We start from the raw sequence: 7,537 nt of genomic DNA on the forward strand, positions 1-7,537 counted from the left end.
GACAACCAGGTTCGTATAGTTCACCTGGAGTGGGCAGGGAAGTAAGCTCGATGATATCATGAGCTTTGGCTTCATGATGAACCTCACATGTCATCCACTCAAGAACCCATGTCTTCGGATCCCTGTTGTAGCCTCGAATGTGTAGTGTGGCATAGAACTGCAGCAGAAGCTCTTCGTTCCAATGTTCCTTGTCAGTCACAAAAGGCAGAAGCCCAATGTCCCTAAGCAGTCAAGGGCTTTCTCAAGGCATGGCAGCCCAGCCATAGCATCACAATCCAGATGCTTATGCGGAAAAATATGGTCTTGGTTGTATAGGATGCAAGAGTAATAGCTTCGCTGCTGTTGGCTCCAAAACCTGTTAGAGGAGATTTTGGGATTCTTGTAGGGGTTCTTGGCGCTGTCGAAGAAAGTGTTGTGCGCCCTAAAGCTTTGCACATCGAAGGAGCCAGGGGTAGTGGCGGTAATGGGGAAGCCTTGGCAGTCTTGGTTGTGGCTTCTGAACCTGAGGCCTCTGCTCCACTTGATAATCATATTGTGGCCCGGGAGCAGTAGGTGGAACCATGATAGGCCATCTGACAGTCACCAACTCACCACGATTGAATGCGCGTTCCATAGTATGAGGCCTTGGAGGGGGAACGGTGTCATCAGAGATGATTGGCATCACAATGGTGTTAGTAGTCACATTGGCTTCGGGCTCCACATTATCTTCAGCCATGACAGAGTCATTGGCTTCAGTGGCGTTGTTGGTGGCAGCCTCATTGTTTTCAACCTCCATCTGTTTAACAACTGGAGGGTCAGGCACGATCACATTCTCTTCAATGACAGGGTCACTGGCAGGGGGTGTAGGTTCTCTTTCTTCTCCTTCTTCTTCGGCTGATGCAGCCGGAATGTCTTCAGCAGCTTTGGCTTCAGACTCAGAGGCAAACGCGGAAGGGGTGGCTTCAGAAAACACTTGACATGCTACTGAGTTGTTGTGTTGCACATCATCTTGTGGAATGTGTGGCATGGAGACCTATGGCCTGAGGCCTTTGTGAAGCCTGCGAAATGCTGGCGACGCCTTTGGAGTGGGGGTGGTCTATTCCATGTAGTTTTCATCATCAAGCACTGGGTGGTGACTTGAGGTGGTGGAGTTCGTGGTGTCTCATCTTGTAGAGGGGTGTCTTGTTGTTGTTGCTCAGCCCATGAGTCATCTTGAGCAACTGGCGTCAGAGGACGACCAATGCTAATATAAGTTCACTGCTCGTGAGAGTAGGCGATGATACCGACTGGGGCTCATGCTGAGGAAGGACTTCATCATCATTCACACTGAATTCATGACCAATGTCTTCAGCTGCGTTGGGGTTAACAGGTGGAACTTCTTCACTTTCTGGAGCCTCTGTGGAAGCAGGCTCATGAATCACCAGGTGGCATTCTTGGTTGGTAGAGGCAGGGAGAGCAACTGAGATGGGTTCAACGATGAGGGGCTCTGGGGCAGCCGCACGCTCTTTCTTTGAAGACTTTGGGACCTTAGTCTTCAGCTTCTTTTTGGAGCGAGCACCATCAGAGGTGTCCTTGAGCTTCCTCTTCCTGGCTTCGGCTTCGGCTTGCCCGGTCTTCTTCATTTCAGAAGCTGCTGAGGGGACCTTTGGCTTCGAGCTAGTCATGCTGGCAGGGAAGACTATACTTGGTTGTTCCTGCCGTTGAGCTTCGGGTTTGGCTTCAGCAGACTTCTTCTTTTGCTTGGCAGCCATTCTGGGGTCGATGCCAGGGCGCCCAAGAGCCTTTCTCTTCTCAGCTTCATTGTGTGCTTGCACACATTTCTACGCATAGTACTTCATGCGCTCGCGTGAGCCTTTGGCTTCTTCATGCTTCTTGTTGAACTATGCCTTGAGGTCTTGCATCATCTTCTTGAAGATTTTCACATCAACCACACTGAGCTTGGCCATGTGCTTCTTGAAGTGTGCCTTCTCATAATCAATCTTGTTCTTGAGCTCGACGATTTTCTGAGCCAGAGCAAGTTCATTTGCAATGGCTCCGTGAAAGGTGACGCTGATGTCCACTGGCAGCTGCAGATCATCAATGTTGATGCTTTGGTCCTCAAACCATTCATCTCTGAAGTTGTTCAGAATATTAGCATCAAAGATAGGCAGATCTTGAAAAATCTCTACCTCTTGCTTGCTCTTGATCAGCATCTCTAGAGCTTCATCACCAAGATCTTCATCACTAGACAAATCAATGGTGTGGTCTTCATTGCGCAGTATGGCAGCAGGCGTCAGGTCGTACCCTGAAATCTTCTTGGGCTTCTTTGTCTTCTTGGTCTTCTTGGAGACACGAGACAAGTCTTCAGACTGCACACTGGGTTTAGGAGGTGTAGTCGTCAATGGCTTCACGGTCGAAGCTATTGGTGCAGCAGAGGGCTTTGAAGCTTTTGACTTCTTTTTCTTCTGCTTTGGTGGTGTAGATGCATCTTCAGAGTCTGCATCATCAGCAGATTGATCCACCATGGCCCTCTGAGCAGCAATGTGGGAGAGCAGCTGTAACACCCCGAGACCAACGCTTCAGACGCCTTCCATGTTTTTCATTGTCGCCTTGTGTTTTTTTATTGTTGCATTTCATCATCGCATCATCCGCATTGCATCGGCACTTCGTTGTCGTCATTTTTCAAAACTTGCTTCTACTCGTAGTTGTCGCTTCTTCCTTGTCTCTGTTGACCTGTCATGTCAACCGGACTGCTCTCTTCTCTCTCTTCCCTGAGCCCGTCAAAACCCCCCTTATCTCCATGGCCTTTCGTCAAACCCCTCGCGCGCATCCGAAAGTTATCCCGAACCCGACCCGGGCAGTCGTGACCGATGGGTCCGGATCGTCCGTAAAATATCTTCGTTTTATTTTTTTGGACTCCCTAACCTATTTATTCCCGATCGTTCAATTTAAATCGAATGATCCAAACCCACCCCTTTACCTATATATAGACCTCCTTGTCCATTTATAGACCAAACCCTAAATCATAGGACATTTGTCCCCCCTAGCCGCCGCCACCTACAACCTCCCCGCCTCGCGCGTCTGGGCCCAGCCAGCGCCAAGTCAGCCAGCCAGCCCTCCTCCTCCACCGACTGGGCCGAGCCCATGGTGAGAAACCAACAGCCCCGCTACCCCTTTGACCTGTTGCAGATTTGGCCTGCCATGTTTTTCCCTGCTCTGAAAATTTTTGTCTATTATTCCAGAGACTGCAGTTTTACAGAAAAACCCTCATGTTCATGCATGTAATAACTAATTAACCATGCATCGGTTTAAAATGTTTTATATATGTAAAATGTTTATAATTCTGTCTAGTTTCATAATATGCTGCTCTCATCCATGTTTAAAATGTTTAAGTTGCTGTTTACATTTATTTTGCATAAATGCCATGCTAAATGATTTATTTCATAACTAAATAACCGTAGCTCCAAATTTAATAAAATTTATATGTAAATGGGGTAAAAAAATGACTAGTTTAACATGGTGCACCTTATTTTTCTATTTAACAACATTAAAATTGTGTTTAGGGCAGAACAGTAGCAAATCTAAAATATGCACATGGGGATTTTCCGGAATTGTTATTTGTTATTTCCGGCCTCATTTAAACTTTCCTAAATAGATAGTTTTATTATGCTTCACCTTTTGCCATGTTTAACAACATTTAATATTGTTGGGTACCTAACCGAGAGAGAACTAAATGAGTCATGTGGTGTTTCGTCAATATGCAACTCGTTGCATATTGAGCTCCACTTAATTTGTAGTGTTGTTTGTTGCATTTGCCATGCCATGAATCATTAAACCGGACATGCATCATACTTGATTGTGCATCATGCCATGTTCATGTGATGGTTGTTTACCATGTTGTTTGCTTCTTTCCGGTGTTGCTTCTTCTTGATTGTTCCGGTAACGTTGCGATTGTGAGCATTCGTTCGACTACGTCCGTTTGTCTTCTTCATGGACTCGTTCTTCTTCCTTGCGGCATTTCAGGCAAGATGACCATACCCTCGAGATCACTTCTATCTTTGCTTGCTAGTTGTTCGCTCTATTGCTATGCCGCGCTACCTACCACTTGCTATATCATGCCTCCCATATTGCCATGTCAAGCCTCTAACCCACCTTTCCTAGCAAACCATTGTTTGGCTATGTCACCGCTTTGCTCAGCCCCCTCTTATATCGTTGCTAGTTGCAGGTGACGATGAAGTTTGTTCCATGTTGGAACATGGATATCTAGGGATATCACAGTATCTCTTATTTAATTAATGCATCTATATACTTGGTAAAGGGTGGAAGGCTCGGCCTTATGCCTGGTGTTTTGTTCCACTCTTGCCGCCCTAGTTTCCATCATACCGGTGTTATGTTCCTTGATTTTCCGTTCCTTACGCGGTTGGGTGTTATGGGAACCCCTTGACAGTTCGCCGTGAATAAAACTCCTCCAGCAAGGCCCAACCTTTGTTTTACCATTTGCCTACCTAAGCCTTTTTCCCTTGGGTTCCGCGGACTCAAGGGTCATCTTTATTTTAAACCCCCGGGCCAGTGCTCCTCTGAGTGTTGGTCCAAACTAGAGCCCCTTGCAGCGCCGCCTCGGGGAAACTTGAGGGTTGGTTTTAATTGTACGGACTGCTAATCCGGTGTGCCCTGAGAATGAGATATGTGCAGCTCCTATCGGGATTTGTCGGCACATTCGAGCGGCTTTGCTGGTCTTGTTTTACCATTGTCGAAATGTCTTGTAACCGGGATTCCGAGTCTGATCAGGTCTTCCTGGGAGAAGGAATATCCTTCGTTGACAGTGAGAGCTTGTGATGGGCTAAGTTGGGACACCCCTGCAGGGTATAAACTTTCGAGAGCCGTGCCCGCGGTTATGTGGCAGATGGGAATTTGTTAATGTCGGTTGTAGAGAACTTGACACTTGACTTAATTAAAATGCATCAACCGCGTGTGTAGCCGTGATGGTCTCTTTTGGGCGGAGTTCGGGAAGTGAACACGGTCTTGTGTTATGCTTGAACGTAAGTAGTTTCAGGATCACTTCTAGCTTCTCGACTGTTGCGTTGCTTCTCTTCTCGCTCTCATTTGCGTAAGTTAGTAACCATATATGCTTAGTGCTTGCTGCAGCTCCACCTCACTACCTTCTCCTATCCATAAGCTTAAATAGTCTTGATCTCACGGGTGTGAGATTGCTGAGTCCTCGTGGCTCACAGATACTTCCAAACAGTTGCAGGTGCCGATGATACCAGTGCAGATGACGCAACCGAGCTCAAGTGGGAGCTCGATGAAGATCTTGTTAGTTCCTATGTTTCGTTTCCTGATGATCAGTAGTGGAGCCTAGTTGGGACGATCGGGAATCTAGCATTTGGGTTGTCTTCTTTTATTTTGGTTCCGTAGTCGGACCTTGATTGTACTCTGAATGGTGTATGTTTAATTTATGTATTGTGTGAAGTGGCGATTGTAAGCCAACTCTTTATCACATTCTTGTTCATTACATGGGATTGTGTGAAGATGACCCTTCTTGTGACAAAACCACCATGCGGGTATGCCTCCAAGTCGTGCCTCGACACGTGGGAGATATAGCCGCATCGTGGGCATTACAGGAGCCCATCAAAGCTAGTGAAGGGGCCGATGACATTAGGATTGGCATGACGTGTGCCATCCGGCCTTGGAGCAGACGGACCAGGGTTGAAGTGGAGTCCGAGCTCCTTCCTATTCCTGGCAGCTGAATCTTTTGCGAACTGAAAGTTGGGCTTGACGAGATTGTCGTCACGACACCATAGAAGAGACGATGGGTCATCATTTTCTGGCTGAGGTCCTCGGACCATGCAAGGATAGAAGCCTTGGGCAATAGCTTCAGGCTTTGACTTGGGTTGCAGATTCTTGTAAATAATATCATCCCAATGGCGCTTGATGGCATTCTTTTTAGCGTATTCAGGAGTGACGAAGTTATACATGAACCACTGTTCAGCCCAATATCTTCGGATCCATTGAATTCTGGTCTTGCGCTAATTGTAGTTCTCCTCTGGATCATTCTTGTACATCTCAAATAGATCAGGAGGCAGGTGCAGAGCAGTATTTCGACGGTGCTGCCTGCCACCCTTTCTTGCAGATTTCCCATAGTATTCAGACTGAGAGGCTTCAAAATAGTGAAAGGCTTTCGTCTACTTGTCAAACAAGAACTGGCTTCAGGGGAGTCAATGTGATGCTGTAAGAATTCTGCAAATGAATGCAGACTATGAGAACCAAGGGATTCTCCCATGGACATGTACCTGTGATAGCATTAGAGATGCAAGGGAAGGGGAAGAGGTCATATGCATTCTCAGAAGATTTTGAAGATAAATCAGTTTGAACACATTGACCTCATAGTGCGAAGACATTTACTTATTTGAAGTGAGTTGGTTCCAGATTTGTACGAATCCATGAATAAGTACAAGTGAGGAATCTAACTAGTTATGAGGCATAAGGGAATATACTTTGCAAGATATGAGATTCAGAAAGAGACATATCCAGACTTGGAAGTGTAGAAACCACTTTTGGTTGAAGTGGATGGATTTGACAGATCAAAAAGGCTGTAAAAAGTGAGATTTATTTACCACAGACGAACTGCTAGACGAGGCAGAAGGGAGGCTGAGCAGTCTATTCTCCTGCGCCCTAACTTGGCGGCGGAAGACACCTACGGCGGCGGCGAAGAAGACGAGGTCCGCAGCCGGCGTGTGGACGGCGTCGAAGAGGTCGCGGCAGCTAAGCGCTTCGTCTCCGGCATCGAGGCGATCTAGCGGTGGCGCTAGGGTTTGAGTGAGATGCCGAGGTGGAAGAGGAGATAATGACCGCGCTGGATGTGTATTTATAAGGTAAAGGGCTGCGCAGCACAATTACGCAGGTGCCCCTGGTGGTTCACATCTGATGGACACGCGGCATGCATGCAACTCATTGAACGTTGTTCCATGTTCCCACGTTAGTCTCATCAAACCGCACATCCACAGTTTCAACCACTTTGTAGTGAAGGAGGTTGAAGACTCTGTAGGAGTGTGAATCCTTTCCATAGCCAAGCATAAAACCTTCATGTGCTTTCTGTGCAAATTTTGAAGTGTGATGCCGATCCTTGATCCAGCACCTAGCACGAAATACTCTGAAATAGCTGACGTTTGTCTTCTTACCAGTCAGGAGCTCATATGATGTCTTCTTTAGGAACTTGTGAAGATAAACCCGACTGATAACGTGGCATGCAGTATCAATTTCTTCAAGCCAGAATTTCCTTGGAGTCTTGTACTCATCGAGGATCGTTCGTGCCATCTCAATGAGGGTTCTCTTCTTGCGATCCATGATGCCATTTTGCTGAGGTGTGTATGGACCAGAGAAATCATGTGTGATGCCCAATGTATCAAGATAAGTGTCGAGGCCGGTGTTCTTGAATTATGTGCCATTGTCACTTCTGATGTGCTTGATCTTGATGCCATAGTTGGTCATGGCACGATTGGTGAATCGTCTGAAGACATCCTGCACTTCATTCTTGTAGAGAATTATGTGCACCCATGTATATCTTGAGTAATCATCAACA

This window comes from Aegilops tauschii, chromosome 4, assembly GCF_002575655.3.
Source record: "Aegilops tauschii subsp. strangulata cultivar AL8/78 chromosome 4, Aet v6.0, whole genome shotgun sequence".
Lineage (NCBI taxonomy): Eukaryota > Viridiplantae > Streptophyta > Magnoliopsida > Poales > Poaceae > Aegilops > Aegilops tauschii.